General features: G+C 43.5%; 2 long non-coding RNA genes across 3 annotated transcripts in view; both read left to right on the top strand.

Annotated features, from left to right (window-relative positions):
- The window catches only part of LOC106993126 (uncharacterized), a 64,671-nt gene that overhangs the window by 27,532 nt on the left and 18,583 nt on the right, over nt 1-18,556 (top strand). The window lies entirely within an intron of this gene.
- On the top strand, nt 514-17,870 carry LOC144333700 (uncharacterized). Of its 2 annotated transcripts, none has more exons than XR_013402640.1 (3): nt 514-712; nt 806-903; nt 17,372-17,870. It is a non-coding gene; the product is annotated as an uncharacterized LOC144333700 (long non-coding RNA). The 2 variants fall into 2 exon arrangements; XR_013402641.1 differs by having other exon boundaries at nt 806-916.

Genomic DNA, 18,556 nt, shown 5'->3' with positions numbered 1-18,556 from the left:
CCTCTGAAACCTGGGCCAGGTCTCCTCCCATGCTTCCTCTCCTTGAGGCAGCCTCACCTCTCCCCAGCACACCCCTCTGTAGCCTCCCTCTGACTCACCTCTCTGTGTCTGTTTCTCCCCAACTCGGAGTCCCGTCACCTAGGCCTCTCTCCTTTTTCCTAGGTGCCTAGCCATTGCTCTTTCCTTGGTTTTCTCTAATTCGATCTCTTTCCCACCCTTCACACCTGCCACAGTCACCCTTGACATCCGCAGAATCCACCCTCCTTGGAAGGGATGAGGAAGGGGGTTTATGTAACTCAATTTGATTTGTAATGTTTCAAATGGTATTTTTTTCTGGGAATAATTGGCATTGGATTCTGAACTATCTTTCCTGTCGCAAAGAATGAAATCCCTTCTAGGTGATGGGGCTCGATCTTTCTCTGTTGCAACAGCAGCGATGTCCAAAACAATCATAGGCATTTTCTACCGTACCTGAGCCATTCATGGTTTCAACCTCTGCTCCAGACTACCCTGGGTTATCCAGATGGGTTAATGCGAGTCCTTAGAAAGGTGTTTCCCACCTTGAGAGTGGGTTGTTGGCTAGGTGTGGGGGGGAGCTGTTTGTCTACACCTCAGAAACGCTCACAGCAGTAACCAGGCAGAGTCCCTGGGTCTCCCTCCCTGGGGGGCTCTGAGACTAGCAGAACGGATGGCCTCATAAATGGAAGCACAGGTATGCAATGTTTCATAGGAGTTGGTGGGCAGACCCATTCCTGTTCCCACCAGGGATGCAGGGGACCCTTCTGCCTTCCCCACGTCAACCCAGGGCTACAGAACAGCAATCTTGAAGCTCCTCAGGAGGCAAGGAACGGAACGGAGAGGACAAGAGTGCCTGCAGAGTGGGAAGGAGACACAAATTCTCAGGTATTTACCCAGGGTAAGGGCAAGGGCTTTTCTGCAGTCCAGGACATTAGAGAGAGTCCTGAACCAAGAACTCCACTCCTGCGCCAATATCAGCTGTTTTGATTGACTGAGCTGTTGGAGAACATAGTTTTGGGGTGCGGAAACAGTGAGATCCCTAATCCCACATCCCTGAACCCAGCAGATGTTTCCACACAGACCAGAAAGGACTGGGTGTGCACGGCAGGGAAAGGAAAGCCATTCTTGAGTAAATGGTGTTCAAAGGTTAGGCAACATGTGTATACGGTATTCTGTAGACATAATGATGTACAAGGGTCAGAAGCAATTGCTTTCATCGGGCAAGTTACTTAACCTCTCTAAAGCTTTGGTTTTTTATGATCTATAAATGGAGACAGATCCTATCTCATGGCTCTGCACATCATACAACGATAGTGGAGTGCTCAGGAGACTGCCTGGCAGGTAATTAGCAGACAGCCCGGGTGTACTTTAGCTGTTCAAGTTTCCTCAACCAAATCGCCTATGAGTTTGCACAGAATCCCCTGCAAAGAAATATGTTCTTGTTGTTGACTTACATTTGAGTTGGTTGGTCTTACAGTTAAGGCGGAGGACATCACTCTTAATAAGGGCCATTTTAAGTGGAGTGACGAGTCACTAAGGGAGTTGTTGGCATTGTTTACTTCTTATTCAGGGCTTTCCGAGAAAGGACGGTGTGTCTGTAGTTTTTATCTTATGAAGGTTTCCCAACTGCAGTTTAGTTTACTATTATCTTAAGGGCCATTTATAAATGGACTAGCTTGTCTTTGCACTCAGGGTAATTCACAGAGTTATCAGTAATTTCACTGCAGCTGTGAGCTTTACACAAACCTTGCAATCCGCCTTGAAAAATGAAACTGAGTATACGTGGGGACCAAGGAAGAATGTTTTTGAGGGAAATAGAAATTACCATCCTAAAAATGGTTCCTTCTCTGTGTCTGCTGATAGAAACCCTTGACCTCTTTAGAAACAAGGGCAAAATTATTCACTACAATGATCTGAATCTCATAAATAAAATAATGATTATAGCCGAATGGAATTATTCAGGTCTAAATTCATAACCTTAACTAATTTATTTACCATGACAGTAAAGGAAAGCATAGCTTTGTGCACCCCATCCCACACCCTCCACCCCCTACAAATTTTACTAACACTGTTTCTGGATTCGGAAATTTTTTTGTCTGAGTCGGTACCTCAAATCACTTGAGTTAAACTGCAAATAAATCACACATAATGCAGATAAAATGACTGCATGCCCTAATTTCTAGAACGTGACCTGAATGTGAACTAGACATTCATTTTCTTCAATCCCATGAGACCCAGGGATTCTTGACATGTGTAGCGAGGATTGAAGAGGCCCGAGGCTGTCTGTCCACTCTCCGTGGGCCTGGCTCCCCTTGGACCAAATCGAATGCATGGGAACACACCCCTCAGTTGTCTTTTTCCTTCGGTTTATATAATTCCTGGCATGTGCCTTTCAACGCTCCATTTATGTTAGAAGTTTGGTATTAGCCTCGGGGCTTTACTCTTGACACCGCTACTAATTCTCTACTTTATATTCGTGATTGCCCTTCTGAAAGGAGAATCTTGTTTCAAAATTGCACCTGGGCATTTTAAAGTAAATAGGATGCAAATCCTTAGTTGGCCTCTTGTGTACATTAACTTCAGAGTGAAGAATGAATATGTAAGACAGTGGTGGGGGATGGGGAGTTGAGCAAGGAAAATAATTTGCATAATGGTGTTTGCTGCCTGGTGAAACTGAAACCCAGCCTGTGTGGGTGGGGCCTTGTTTCCTAACGTCAGCGCTGCTGCCCACGAAGGCCTGCACCAACGCACGGTGCCCTCTGGCCGCCCACAGAGGCCGGTGTCTGGCCAGGGGCAGGGGCTGGGGGCAGCAAGTATGAAACCAGCTGAAGCACCTGCAGCTCAGGCGGGCTGCAGACTCCCTGCTCTCCCCCTGTGAAGCCGCACACATTGTCCTTTCTTCCTGCGCATATGAATCTCTCAGTGGGGTCTCATTTTCTGTGACATGGCAAACCTCAAAAAATGGAAGTAGATCATTTCTAAAGAGCTTAGCTCGGCACGGTAGCTCACGCCTGTAATCCCAGCACTTTGGAAGGTCGAAGTGGGATGATTGCTTGAGCTTAGGAGTTTGAGACCAGCCTGGGCAACATAGTGAGACCTCATCTCCACACACACATGCGCGTACACACACACACACGTGTGCACACACACACACGTGTGCACACACACACACACACAAATTAGCCAGGTGTGGTGGCATGGCAATTCCAGCTACTCTGGGAGCTGAGGTTGGGAGGATGGTTTGAACCCAAGAGGTAGAGGTTGCAGTGAACTGTGATGGCACTGCTGCCTTCCAACCTGGGTGACACATTGAGATCTTGTCTCAAAAAAAAAAAAATAAACAAAAAATAAAAAATAAAGAGCTTCTGATTTCCACCCCCCACCGAGAGTCATTTTCTGAGTCAGCTGGAGTGTTTCAGAGCCTAACACCTGAGGGACAGTGCAGGGATGGTGCCCAGTTACAGGGGACGGCTCAGTTCTGAATGTCACAAAGGACACTCCATGGACCACCACCTTTTCTCTGCTTGCTCTGTACCCCTAAAGTACTACAAGGCGTTTTTTATTAGTAATAATTTGAATACTATGTGATCTTGTATCTTCTACTGTGTTTGGGTAGCTAATGTCTCTAAGTGGCAAGATGATTTATTTTTTCTGGACAATACCAGGACTGTATGCTGATATAGGACTGACTTGCTTTAAGGATCAGATTTTCCACTGTAAAATATATACTCCTTATAGGGTTGTAAGAGCAGAAGCCCTTCATAGCCATATTTCCTTTTGCTCTTTCTTCAGCCAGCAGTTGGCCTGGATCTTTGCTGGTAGACGGAGGGGAATGTTCTCCCTGAGGACTGGTTCCCACCCTGGCAGCCTCAGATCCCACCATGTTGGCAGGGATGCTGAAATCCACCTGCCTGTCAGCGTCTGTAAATAACAAAAATCACAAGTGACTCTAGCGTTTATGTATTCTATGATATTGGAACTCTTGTGATGTAAATAATACAAATCCTTTTACATGCATTAATCAATTTATACTATGTTTTATCTTTAATTACCAGATAATAAAAACATAACTACTCTCAGGGAGTGTGGGGGATGGTGACTCGGGCTAAGTTGAGACTCACAGCCTGGAGGTTGGCTTTGGTGCTGGCTGGGAGAGCCACAAGGAGAGGGCATATGCTGCCAATGAAGGTGCTCTCCAGGAATTTTCAGTTAGAAGTTTTGATCATTGTTCATTTGGCCTCAGGATGAACATCATGGTACTGCTTTTCATTCTCTATAATTAGTATACTTTTCACAGTCAACTTTGCATTTGAAAGTATTTATTTTATGGGAAACAGTGCAAAGCAGATAATTAGCACATATGCAAATCTATTTGGCATTTGTGGGGTGTTTGCCCTGAAAACCTATGGATGAAGCCCAAAGACAGGAGCTGGGGGGTTTCATTCAGTTAACTTAAAAGTTTTAATTGGTCTGTGTTACTCTTCTTGTTTCATATTTTTTAAGGCCCTAAGGTGTGAGCAAGTTGCATTTTAAAATAAGGAGGAAGAGCCAGTTTTAAAAGTAGAATTGAGTCATTGCATGTGTTTTTTTCCACAAACGTTAGCTGTGTGATTATTATGTCCTAGGCACCTAAGGAATAGTGCCCTTGTCCTTGGAAAGTTCACAGTTTGGAAGGGCAGATGGTTGGGAAAGGTAATGTGAATATTAACACTCGTGTTTCCCGGGGGCCAAAAACGTTCCAGCTTCTGGGCCAGGTTAATTATCTGAATTATCTTATTTCATCCTCACATTGGGAGCCAGATGCCCCCAATGCCCTTCAGTGACTTTTTGGGGGGCTTTGAGGAAAAATGAGGCCCAGAGAGGTTATGTAACTTGTCCAAAGTCACACAGTAGGTAGATTTAAAGTCAAACAGATCCCAAAGTGCACACTCTTAATTACCATGCCACTAAACCAGACTCTGCACAAAGCACTTTGGGAGCACAGAGAAGACCTCTGAGGGTCTGTCTGTGTGAGTCTAGGGCGTGTTCAAAGTTAAGAGCTGATGTTTAGCCCAGCAGGAAAGGGCTGGGGCACAGTGTTGGATGCACATATCAGGTGGCATTTATTGCTGATGACAGCAAAAGAAAAGTGTAAAGTAGGATAATTTGTGCACATTTCAAGATGCATTAAGTTTTTGTTTTGTTTTTTTGAGACAGAGTCTTGCGCGGTCTCCCAGGCTGGAGTGCAGTGGCAAAATCTTCAGCTCACTGCAATCTTCGCCTCTCGGGTTCAAGCGATTCTCGTGCCTCAGCCTCCCAAATAGCTGGGACTACAGGCGTGTACAACCATGCCTGGCTAATTTTCATATTTTTGGTAGAGATGGGGTTTTACCATATCGGCTAGTCTGGTCTTGAACTCCTGACCTCAAGTGATCCGCCCACCTCGGTCTCCCAAAGTGCTGGGATTACAGGCGTGAGCCACTGTGCCTGGCCTCAAGATGCATTAAGTTTTAAAGACCCCTGGTTATTTTTTATCCTCTGAGACCTCATTCCAGTGTGACATGGTTAACATCAGTGAGGATGGCATTCCTGTCCCACACAGTAAAATGTCACTTCTCACACACGTAACTCTGGGCATAAAGCGAGTACAAATATAAGACCTAGAAGAATATAAAATCATGGTATGCTGATTGGGAATTTCACTTGCTGACACTAGAAAGGTTTTGCATTTCAGAACACGATGAAATAGGTAATATTTATCTGAAAGACACAGACAAGTGGTGGAGGAGCTAGACACCCCCACTGCCTTTTGGTGGCTTTTACCAGAGAGAAAGCAGAAAAGTAGAAACGTGTTTTATCCCGTCAGAAGGAAATATTGGCTTGATGCCTACCATGCCCAGCCTTGCATTAGACCATCCAGGTAGCTGCTCCCTGGAGAAGTTCACAGGGTGGTCAAGATAGCACCGGGAGGAGGTAATATGCTTTGGGGGAAGTCCAGGAGGGACTGAGGGAGGGTAAGCCAGTAGGGGGCGCCACAGAAAGGGAATGAGGATGTGCCTTGAAAGATTGACTAGATGGAGGAGGAAGGAAAGCATCAGAGGCTGCCCGGCAGAGGGAGGAGCTGGGGCTGGGGTGGGCAAGGAGAAAGTCATGCCATCCTCCTGTGTGAACAGTGGAGTTTTGTCTGCCGAGGGCAGAGGCCATGTTTTATCCATCTCTGTCCCCTTCTATGTCGCTTTTTCTCCTCCCATCCCCATTCCCTGGTATCCTATTGGGACTTGTTAAGGGCTGAATTGTGTCCCATCCCAAATTCGTATGGTGCCACCCCAACTCCAGTACCTTGGAATGTGACCATATTTGGAGAAAGAATCTCCGAAGAGGAAGGTAAAATGAGGTCATATGGGTAGTCTCTAATTCAATATGACTGGTGTCCTTATAAAAGGAGATTAAGATGTAGACCCATGTGACAACACAGCAAGTAGGCGGTCGTCTACGAGCCAAGGAGAGAGGGAGGCCTCAGAAGAAACCACCCTGCCACAACTTGGTCTCAGACTTCCAGCCATCAGAGCTGTGAGGCAATACATTTCTGTTGTCAGTCTCTAATACTTTGTTATAGTAGCTCAAGCAAACTAATGAACCAGTGCTCAACATACTTTTGTTGAATAAAAGCACAAAGAGATTTGTGAGAGGAGGGAAATGTTGCGTACTTAGGGTGGGAGCAAACCACAGAGGTCTTTCTCAGCCTGGGCAAAGAATGTCAACTCTGTGTTGGTGCCAGTAGGGAGCTCTGTGGGTCCCTGAGCAGGAAAATTCCATGGCTTAAGCAATGTTTCAGGAAGACTGGGACGTTAGGCTCCGGAGCTCTGAGCAAGTGAGATGGGGCTGGGAGCCATAAGAAGGCTTGACTGGGGCTAGTGATAACCAATGAGCACTGGAAACATGGAGGGGGAATCTTTTCTCCCTTTTATGTCAGGATTCTCTCCTAGAGGAGCAGATGAGGACCTCTGATGGACCAGGAAATTGGAATTCTGCCTGGGAAGCAAGCCCAGTGAGGCCCTGATCTGCTTGGACAGAGAGCAGCTCCCTACACCTGTAAAATGAGAGTGAACGAGCTGGTGTCTAAGGAATTCAGAATCCACACCCATGGAGTTCCACAGGGTATGTGGGATTTTAGGGGGACCAGGGTGTCCCCAGTGCAAGAAGGAGGCTTCCACCAAGGGGCTGCTGCACTGCAGATAACCCCCAGGGGTATGAAAAGAGGCTGAACTGGAGGGCCTCCGTAGTCAGAATCCATCCATTGACCCAGGATGCCAGGAAGGGGTAGGCCCATGGGTAGCAGAGGCTCAATGAACTCCCTGGCCTGACTTGGCCACCAGGTTTCTTCAGCTCTTCGGCTGCTGCCCGTAGGAAGCTAGCTGGCATTCCTTCCCTGGCCCTTAGCTTGCATGGATCAGGGTTTCACATTAAATTCTAAGCCCAATGACATGGCTCTTTTTATTTTAACTCAGTGCTGCACAATGATGAATGAATGAATGAAAGATCAGGGCAGATGAAATGTCAAACCTCAGCAGTTGCCCTTATAGAGGTGTTTCTGTGAAGCAAATCAAAGCTTATAGTATCAAGAACTTTTTTAAAAAGTACACTTTGATCAAAGTTGGATGTTATTTCTAAGTGCATCAGGGTGAACACCTCTTAAAACCCCTTATTATGTATGCTGAGCTATTCTGAACCTCAGTGAGAAATCACTAATGTCAAGAAACCTATACATAATTATTTGTTATAACATAAAAATCCAGAGCTCTTCAAGCATTATCCTACCCTAGTTGGTCAGATTCTGCAGGAAAGAACACTGAGCCTGAAGCAAAATAAATTCCTTGAGTTGAAGAAATTTGTTTCTCATAAAAAAGCTGAATGAGAAATAATGTTGAAAATGGAAGGAGGCCTAATGATGATATTATGCAGTCTTTTGTCATTACTTAGTCTTCTGTGTTTCAATCATTTAATCTGGTTTTCTTTCTGGATGTTTTAACTTCCACTTTAATTTTCTTTATAATTGTTATACAATTATAAAAGAGAATTCAAGGGACCGGCCTTGAGAGCCTGGGGTAATATCACTGGGAGTAGGATCTCTCAGTGTGCTAAGGAGCAGAGGCACTAAGAGAGTTGCATTTCACTCCATTTTTTTGGATCTTTTGGTATATACATTTCTGTGACTTTAGTCAAATGGGGTAGACTGTTGCATAATACTGAGGGCTATATGAAGGAGTCGTCGTCTACACTTGTAAAAACCTTCTCCTTTAGGGGTGGTGGATAGTAATAATTGCAGAGGCATTTCTGATTTAATTAAGAGTTTTTTGGTTAAAAGTGACGGAAAACTCAATTCAAAGTGGCTTAAGCAAAATCCAGAGTTTTACCGTCTCACGTAAGTGAACAATCTAGGAAAAGGCTGGCATAGATACAGCTAAAATGAAGTCAAGATGTTTCAGCTCTCTCTTCTCCTGGCCCAGTTTCTAATGCACTGACCCCATTCTCAAGTAAACTCAGCCCTCATGATCCCGAGGTGGCTGACATTGGTCCTTTCAGGTCCAAACCAGCAGGAAAAATCTTCTGTCACAGCATTCCTGTGAAACTGCTGAGGTTCACCCTGATTGGACCAGCCGAGATCACGTGCTTATCCATGAACCAATCACAGTGGATGAAATACTGTGACGTACTCATTAATTTACCCGGCCATTATCTCCACTCCTGTCCTGAGGGTGGAGTTATGAAGCTTGCTAATGGAATACTAGGGAAGCAAGCCAGATGTCCGCTAGGTTTTACTCAGTGACAATAGGTGACCCACTAAATTTAAGCATATTGGTGTGCAAAGGAGGCATTTGTTGACTTGCAAGTAACCACCTCTCACTTATTTGTCACACTAGCTCTTCCTTTTGTAAGCTGCCTGGGAGAGGGATCTCAGTGGCTTTCAAGATCATGCCTTGCAAATTAGGCATCATGCCCCTCATTCCATCCCCCGTGTGAGATGGTGGCAGAACAGTTCCTATTCAGACACCCGCCCTCATGCCTCTTCCCCCGTCCTCCCAGCAACCGCAGCTCCTGGTTCCGAGCATCTGACTCCTTCCTTATCAGCACAGGGAGTTGCTTTTTGTTTGTTTGTGTTTGAGAAATACTTCTTATTTCGTGCATGCACATTTCCTTTCTGTGAAGCAGACTCGGGAGCTTTGCCCTTCTGACTTACTCTGTGCATCCTATCAGTGAAGTGAGTGAAGTCAGTGAGTGGCTTCAAAAAAAATTTTTTTATTTTTATTTTTTTGAGATGGAGTTTTGCTTTTGTTGCCCAGGCTGGAGTGCAGTGGCGCGATCTCGGCTCACTGCAACCTCCGCCTCCTGGGTTCAAGCCATTCTCCTGCCTCAACCTCCCAAGTAGCTGGGATTATAGTCCCCCACCACCATGCCCAGCTAATTTTTTTGTATTTTTAGTAGAGACTGGGTTTTGCCATGTTGGCCAAGCTGATCTTGAACCCCTCACCTCAGGTGATCCACCCACCTTGGCCTCCCAAAGTGTTGGGATTACAGGTGTGAGCCACCACTCCTGGCCCAAAAATATTTTCTGATGCTGATAAAATGTTTTGTCGACTCTTATGCCCAAGGAGCAATTCCTCCCTTAGCAGAAGTTAGAGATTAAAGGTCCGTCTATGTTTGCCAGTCAGGAATGCCACAGGGCCAGCCTAAGTGTCCATGAGTGGACGAGTGGATAAAGAAATGCGGCACACACACATATATACACAATGGAATACTATTCAGCTTCTAAAATGAGGAAATCCTGACATTTGCAACAACATGGATGAACCTGGAGGATATTATGGTAGGTGAAATAAATTAGGCACAGAAAGACAAATAACACATGATCTCACTTATACGTGGAATAGAAAAAAGTTGAACTTACAGAAGTAGAGAGTCGGATGGTGGTTGCCAGGCACTGGCGGAGATAGGGTAATGGGGGGATATTGTTCAAAGGATACAAAAGTTCAGATAGATAGGTGAAATAAGTTTAAGAGATCTGCTGTACAACATGTGACTCTAGTTATTAGCAATACATTGTATTCTGAAGTTATTGAGAGTAAATTTTAATTGCCTTCATCATAAAAGATAAGTATATGTGAATTAGCTCAATTGAGCCATTCCTTAATGCTTATTTCCAAACATCATGTTACACAGTAAATGTGATAGAGTTTTTGTCAATTAAAAAAATCACCAAAAAATAAAAAATGAATTCCACAGAGGCATTCTCTCCAGGCAGGGTCCCCTTCCTAGATTTGACTACTGATTAGGGTTGATCAATGCCCTTGGTAAAACAAAACCAAACCTACATTTCTTCATCTCCCATGTCCAAGACACATGCGGTGAGTTCTCAGTGATTACTACCAGCACACAAATGATGGCTGCTTTATTATTTGGTGACCTTTGTTGTTTGTTGTGATTGTTCTGTTCACTTTTAGTCCCTCACAGCACTTTCAGCCGTTTAGAAAGACAGTATTTGTTCTGCTAGGGCATTTGCAATCTGTTTCTGATTAGCTAAACTGGTCCTGACCAGTGCTAAGTTCACATTTCAGCTTTGATTTATGCCTTCTCTATCTGCAGATATGTTTCTTGTTACCCTGTACAAGAGGAGGCCTCTTCTTATTTTCATGTGAACGAGGTAATAGGCATCAGGAATAATTAGACCAGGCCATATGCACCAATGTCATAGGAGACTGAGATATGGAGAGTAAATAATAACAAAACTCCTGATTACTAAGGCATAGAAAAAAATCTTAGGCAATTCCCCAAGTTGATAATCCCAAATATCCAGGCATCCTTCTCAAGTAGGGAAAACATGACATTAGAACTACTCAAAATAAATGAGACTCAGTGGTATTTTTAATCATAGATTTAAAAAAAAAAAAAAGCAAGGGTCCTAGGGAACTATGCCAACGCCCAGCCCTTTGATTCACAAGTATCCACAAAAACAGACTGTACAGGCTGCTTTCAAGAGAAAATGTGGCCATCAAGGTCAACAGTAGAAGCCCTATGACCACTCATTCATTCCATCTCATTGGCCCTGAGCCTTTCGAAAAGTAGGCAGAGAAGGAGCCCAAAGAACAACATGGCAGGCGGGTTAAGGAAGAAAAGCAGAGTTCTCAGACATCACTAACAATTTCGTAATGACCTCATGACTTAGCTGGAAGGATTCCAGTGAAGGCGTCACCAGCTCTTTGTCCACCTCTTAGGCTGGGAACCTCAAAGGCCGCCCACACCTTGACCACATACTTTCTTCCTTTTCTTACACAACCAAGCTCTGCACCAAACATCAGGGGGACATTTGCATTTTCATTGTATTCATGCGTATTTCTAGCGAAATACGAATTCTTACTGATGTTGACTGGTACTGTGTAGCAAGGAATACTGTCATACAGCTGTGCAGAAAACAAGCCCACTTGCTTATTTAAAAAAAAATTAATTATATATAATTCTTATAAAATAACAAATTCCATTTATTTCCTCTTGACCTCTGCCATCAGAGACATTTGAAAGTCTGAGGTGGGTTCAATTAAAAAACATAACGCACTTGACAAATTGTTGTATGTGTGCATTGTGAATAGACTGTGAATAGGCCTTAACAGTGCATTCATTTGTTTTCTTTTCTCCCATTTATACAGACTTTTGTTCTGCTCTTAGATAAAATACTAATAAACAGGAAGTTGAAAAAAAAAGTGGTGCAATTGTTCTGAATGTTGTTTTTCTTGCAACGCTTTACGGGCCACACCACACCATCCTATTCAAAACCGTCCCTGTAGGTGGTGGTGTTAATAAAGAAATGAGGCTGCCCAGGGCCGCCTGCCTGAGCCTCTCTGCAGCTGCTCACCTCCTGCTGAGGCCTCTGCCTTCAGAGCTCGTGGGACCTGCTCACACGTTCCAGTAGTTTCCTCTTTATTTGCCCTGAACCAAGTTGTAGAATTTAAAGGAGGTGAAGTAAGGCGATTTCTATGGAAAATAATATTTTTCTTCTTTACTCCTCATGCTGAGTGCATAAGAATTTATTATTTCCCCTGAATGTTCAAAGTGGTGTGTGTGTGTGTAAAGGAACCAGGAGCAAACAATCTTAATAGGAATGTGCTATCTTGTGTTTATCTTTAGCACCCTAAATTAGCTACAACCCGGGACTGTTGCCATTTGAACAAGTTAAGAAAATCTGCCATGTTTTGCTCTTTTTTAAAAGGAATGACTGTAATAACCATAGCAACACTTACTCAGTTTTGTGATCCACTCCAAGATTATGGGAGCAAGAACAGATACTCCTAAAAGCAACCTTCACCTCCTCCCCAGCCCCTTGCCCTCAGCAAGTCCTGGCCTGTGTGAACTGAAGGGTTTGGGAGCTCTGGACTCTAGGAGTGCCCAGAAGCTAGAAAGACTGGGGTGTACTAGTTATTGAGGGGGCAGTTGTCAGTGGCAGTGTGGGGTGACCCCAGTTGTTATTCAAGGCACTGCATTGCTTTTTTTGTCTCCTCTGTGAGCGTCCTGCCTCTGTGCCAGGGCTTGCAGAAGTAGGCCTGGACTTATGCCCCCCTACCCGGCCAAGGCTTTGCCTTTTGCCCTCTACTATGGTGCCACCTACTTGGGTTTCCCACAGTTGGTGGTGCCAGGCAGGAAGCAGGAGTGCAGGTTGCAGGAAGGGAGAGCAGAGGAAACAGAAGGTGCTTAGGAGGGAGTTGGGCAGGCTCTGTCCCTAGCAGATCCAAGGGTCCCTGACAAAGAGAACACCTCATCTCCGCCCCTCCCCGGAGGCACACAGAATGCCCCCTCCCACCACGTCTAGGCTGTTAATTCACACCCACCCAGGCCGCCCCCAGGATCCCCAGACCTGTGCCAGTCAAGTCTGGCCTGTGGCTGTGACACCTGCATTTCCCCAGATGGTTGCCTGGCCTAGGCCGGTCCTTCTATCTGCTTTGTTTTTATGTTGATTACTAAGTGAAGCACAGTGTTAAATACGGGAAGAAAAGGCTAGAGATGCAGTCATGGGAGTGTGAGACTGGGATGGAATAAGTGGGAGAAAGTCCAGGGCTGAATGTGTGGACCCTGCTCTGGGGATCTGACTGGCTCAAGCTCCCAGGCCATTAAACAAAGTTACTAATGTCAAAAAAAAAAAAAATTGGGAGAGAATAAACAAATCTGTCCTCTGTTATTCTGCACCTGGAGAAAAGTAAACCCTTTGGGCATAATAGGCTTTCACCAATTAGACATCCGGGAAAGGCTTTTCTAGGCTTAGCCCTTTTGGAGAAGCATGAGGGTAGATGTAAGTGTGTGAACCTTCACCCAAGTTCTGGAGAAGGATTCCAGAGCGAAAGAGGTTTCCGTGCTGAGTCTTGTGTTTCAGAGATCTTCCATGGCATAGCTGCAAAGAAACCTGAATTGCCCAGGATTAACCACCTTTCCTTTAGACGGTGAGAAGTGTGTCTCATGAACACATTACACATTTTAGGGTTGTCTATGGAGGTATCAGCACTCTCATTACGATTTTTAACATTTTATTCTCTGTTCAGGGTCAAGAACTTCATTCACCAAAGTCAGCTCCTGTCACTACATGGAATGTTCTAGCAATGAAATGTGAACTTAAGATATTTGGATTAAAACCCCAAAGTTAAGTCAAGTTTAAATATTCTGCAAGAAGCAGTGAGTTCCTTTTGTCTGTTTGGGCACAGTTTTCGTGAATTATTTAGGCTTTTTTTAAATGCCTGAGCTCCGTGGTTAGACAGCAGATAAGTTATTTTTCCCTTTAATGCTGAGGCATTTTCACTGATTTCAGTCTTACTCATTAGAAAATGCTGTGCTCACCCACAGCTGCCAGGGTTTCTAGAACACAACACCCTACCTTCTCCTGTAGACATTTTAGTCCGTCCTCACTCCTCCACTGTGGCTTTCACAGTCAAATGTGAGTTGACCAGCAGTCATTTGTGAGCTGTGAGCGGTATTTTTGGAACTTACCCACCCCCAACCCCCCAGAGTCCTGTGGAGGTCACGCCCGTGGGTTCTGCCATCGGGACAGGAAAGTTTGGACATTACTACCAAAAAAATGCAACGTGACTAAGCACCATTTAAAATAGCCTTTCTTATTCTCTTGTAAAATTGTAGGGATTTCCATGACAGATGTCGTTTTAGTCATTTTAAAACTTCAGCGCGTTGAGCCTCATCGGCATATTTTTATTTTTGACGCTTCACATTTTAGAGTGGATTGAAAACTAATTTGATCCGTTTCAATTTGGAACATCCCTCAAGGTCATTTTACCAGCATTTAGGCCAATGTTAATCATGCTTTCATTTTAAACGTAGTTATTTTCTCTCTGTGAAGTGATTACTCCTTGCTTGGTGTGTGGTCTGGTGACTTGTTAATTTCAAAAACAACAACAACAAAAATTCTACGATGTAAGCGGGTTTAGACGTGGAGCCTGGCCCGGTGTGGCCAGGCTGTGGCTTTGCCCATCGCAACGGCTGCCTTTGCCTCAAATGGCTTGAGGCTGGCACCTGGTCAATGTTTGCTTTTGTCCAAAAGAAGGAAACAGTAGAGGACTTGGGTGGTGTAATTTTAGAACGTCAGTGTTGGGTTGTCAGCTTGAAAGATCCATTCTCTTCTGTAAATATAGATACATATTCACTCCTCCAACCTTTCCCTCCACACAATTAAGAAACCCTACAATTAATTATGCCAAATCAAGATTTGCTTTTCTATATGATTTTTTCCCTTTTCCCTAGGAAGTCTGTAATGAATTTTCTTGTTGATTGTAATATTTTATGTTTTTATATACACTTATATATTGTCTATTCTTATAGCATATATATGAATGTATGCAAAATTTCTGAGGCTTCTAAAAAAGAGAAATAATATTGGTTAATTAACCTCAATTTCTTTTCAATATCAAATGTGTGACAATAACTCCAAAAGGAGAGGTTTCAGAAATCAAAACAAGTTGACATTTGCCCACTTCTGAATTAAAATGCAGCATTTGACTTTCATACTGTTTTGGCTGTCAAGCCTTCGTTTTTTCACACTATCAGGTATTTTCAGATCAAAGGTAAATATGATTTAGAATTATATTTCAAATTAGAACTGTCATATGCCCACACACACATTTTGCTGATATACTTACAAACTAGCAAACAATGCTCTTTAATCAACAATTCATAATCTGGGTCAGTGATTTTTATCTCCATATTTGCTCATACTGTATGCCATCAATATTTTATATTGGCTTGCCTATAACTTAACATTTTATATAAGCTGATCTATGAAATTCATATGTCACATTTGCTTGGCTATGAAATTATTTTTTTGTGATGCTACAGTTCACCTTGTGGCATACAAGTTGAGAAAATTAGCAAGCTGCATGTAGTTCCTTATAGTACAAAAACAAATGACACATGGTGTCTTTATCACTTGCTTTGTATTTACAGATACGTTTTAAAAATAAAACTTCCTTTTCTATTAACATGGAAAACTCCCCACCCCACTCCCATTCGTGTTGATTCTTTTTTAGTTTTAAACAACAAATAAATAATCAACTTCAGTCATCTCATTTTTCAGGGGAATTACTCATTGTATTTTCTACCTACAGTCACCGGGGACTGATGTTGGGATCTGTGATCAGTTTCCTGTTGTTACGCATAGCTTTTCTCAGTGGTGAGAGAGAGATCGTGTACAGAGTACACACGGAGGGTTGAGATAGCAGCCTAGTTTATCTTACTTCTGATATGACTTTTAAAATATTGATTTTAAAAGTGTGTCTTTTAGTATACCAAAATAGTATGTCCCTGATGCTTCTCACTGCATGCAATCCTGGCACAAATGCTTTCTATGCAATTAGATTTGGGGGCTCAACTTCCATTTTTTCAGTCTGTGAAAACACTGATCATGCCAACGGCCCTGGAGAAGGCCACTCTGTTTTAGTGCAATTTACATGTGTCAGGACAGGACAGAAAAGGGACAGCATATTAAAAGCAAAATAAAACTGTAATCTGTTCAATCCGTGTCATGCTGAGGATGTTTGTAAATATAAAAAAAAAATTGTATGGATTCCACTTCCATGAGATAACTGGAGTGGTTAGATTCACAGAGAAAGAAATTAGAGTAGTGGTTACTAGTGGCTGGGGGCAAAGGGGAATGAAGAGTTATTGTTTAATGGGAACAGAGTTTCTGTTTGGGGAGATGAAAAAGCTCTGGAGATGGATGGTGGTGATAGCTACACAACAGTGAGTGTACTTAATGCAACTGAAGAGTACACTTAAAAATGGTTAAAATAGTAAATTTTATGCTACGCCTATTTTAGTACAATAAAAGAATACACATTCATGGAAATAGGGCATTTAAATCATTATGCATAATAAAGTGAGAAGCTAGTTGTGATTTGCAAAGAATTATAGAAATTATAGGGAGAAACAGAATCTCAAGGGCCACCCTGGCGTCCAGAGCTCTCGTTTTACAGAATCGGGAGTGGCGGCCCAAAGAACGTGTGCTTTCTTAATGACAAGAACCCAGACGGCAGGACCCCCACACAGGGCTCTTTGCTGACCCTTTGCTGCCTTCCCCCCTCCCTTAGAGGGGCCATTCCTTATTCTGAGTAAACGTGCCACTGATTAGATGGGCTTCATGATAAAGACCTGCCGTAAGGCCGTTTTAATCCTTTAATCTAGACGGTTCACGAGTTCCACTGGTGTGTCTCTGGGGGCAGGCTCCCAGATCACAGACTGGTTCCACCATGCCCCGTGACCTCAGAGTGCCATTAGATGGGAGGCCTTTACTTCAGGGGAAAATCACGTTTGAAACTAAGCGGGTCCCCGGCAGTTTGCAGCAACACTGGCTGCTCAAAAGGACAGCACGAGGCTTTTCACAGCATGTAGATGCCATGGTTTTAGGAGAGCTTTGAGCTTGGGAGGGTCTACTTGTGCTTTTGCAACCTTAGTTTAGATTTCATTTGCATCTACTATTTGTAAGTGCACCATTTTGCTAAGGGGAGTATATATGTGAGAATGATCTACACATGATTTTTGTAGGTGGCTCACAAAACACATGTCAGTAGCCATTCTATGGCCTTGGAGTATCATTTCCCACACCTTTTCTACAATCTGTCTTTATTTTTGACTTTAATATGTATCCCTTATCATACAAAAAGTTCTTGAGCCATATTTGATATATTTTAAAACTTCCACCCCAGTGGAATTAACACTCATTATATTTAATTCCACACAAACTTTCATCCCAGTTGTAGACCGTTTACCTACTTCCTGACAGCAAACACTACACCGGTGTGAGGTTTTATTTTAACACATTTGTGCCCATTTTCAGCATTAATAATCGTGTGTGGAAGTGGCAGTAAAATGAAGATGTCACCTGAGCATGGAACCACAAATCCCTGAACGTGTGACGGCATCTCAGTGAAACAAAAGCATGACATACTTTTTCTTTCCAAATGAGGCGGTGCCACAACTAAAAAAGCCAGTTCGCCTTTCGCTTTCTAAAATACATCTTGCTGGAGAAAACGGTTATCAAATCCCATCCACTGCTCGTGTGAAATAAATACCATTCAGAAAAGCATGGTGTGAATGGCTATACTTCTGATGAGTTTATAATTGTAGATTGCATACCATCCCAATGTGAAGCCTGAAATACGACATTCAACGCCAGGCTTATTCCAGGCTATTGCTGTGGCTACTTTTGTAATTCAACCAGCAGGGCGTTTTAGGCTAAAGTATATTTCCCCTAAGCTGATAAGCATTTTCCTGATCCAAGGCTCCTTCTGGAATTGAACACACACATTCAGTTGGGGACACCTAGATGAAAGAAAGAGAAAGAGGAGAACCTGAAGTGAAGGAAAAGTCACCAAGAACAGTTTAGTGGAAAAAAAAAAAAAGGCTCTCAAGAATTAAGAATGTTGAATTGCTTGAATGGAGCTTGGGGAGGAAAAAGACCATAACTCTAACACATGTGAAGGTTACTGATACCCAGGAGGTAAAAGAAGTATTTAACATGCTATAAAGAAGGGTAACCAGAGTAATGGGGCGAAACCAAGGGAGGACGTCCTGGAATGTAATATTAGAAATAAACTTCCAAACAGGGAAGTGTCCATCCGAGTGTGAAATGGGTTTATCAGAAACAAGCTGCATGCCAGTTTCATTGACATTGCAAAGAAGGTTAGAATAAAAAGCTAATGAACAGAAAGAAGAAAGAGGCAAACAGGGTGTGTGTTAAGAGTGGTGGAATATGAAGGATGGTGCATTTGTCCAGGCCGGAGCTGCTGGCCTGAGGAATGGTGGTGACGTTTTTTTACAGAGCATCTTCTGAGCACCAGGAGAGTGCTGGAAGCTGAGTTTGACACTAGCAAGACCTGCCCTGAATCGGCGACTGCTGGATGCCCGGAAGTTCCCTACATTTATGTTCCTGAAGTTGGGCTTTTTGTCACCTTAGGACTATGGCTTCCCAAACTTGGCAGTCAGTGCCCCGGCAAAAGCCCTATTACTGCGGGGTAGTGTT

The sequence above is a fragment of the Macaca mulatta genome, chromosome 13, assembly GCF_049350105.2.
Source record: "Macaca mulatta isolate MMU2019108-1 chromosome 13, T2T-MMU8v2.0, whole genome shotgun sequence".
Classification (NCBI taxonomy): Eukaryota; Metazoa; Chordata; class Mammalia; order Primates; family Cercopithecidae; genus Macaca; species Macaca mulatta.
This window is presented reverse-complemented; position numbering and strand designations above follow the sequence as displayed.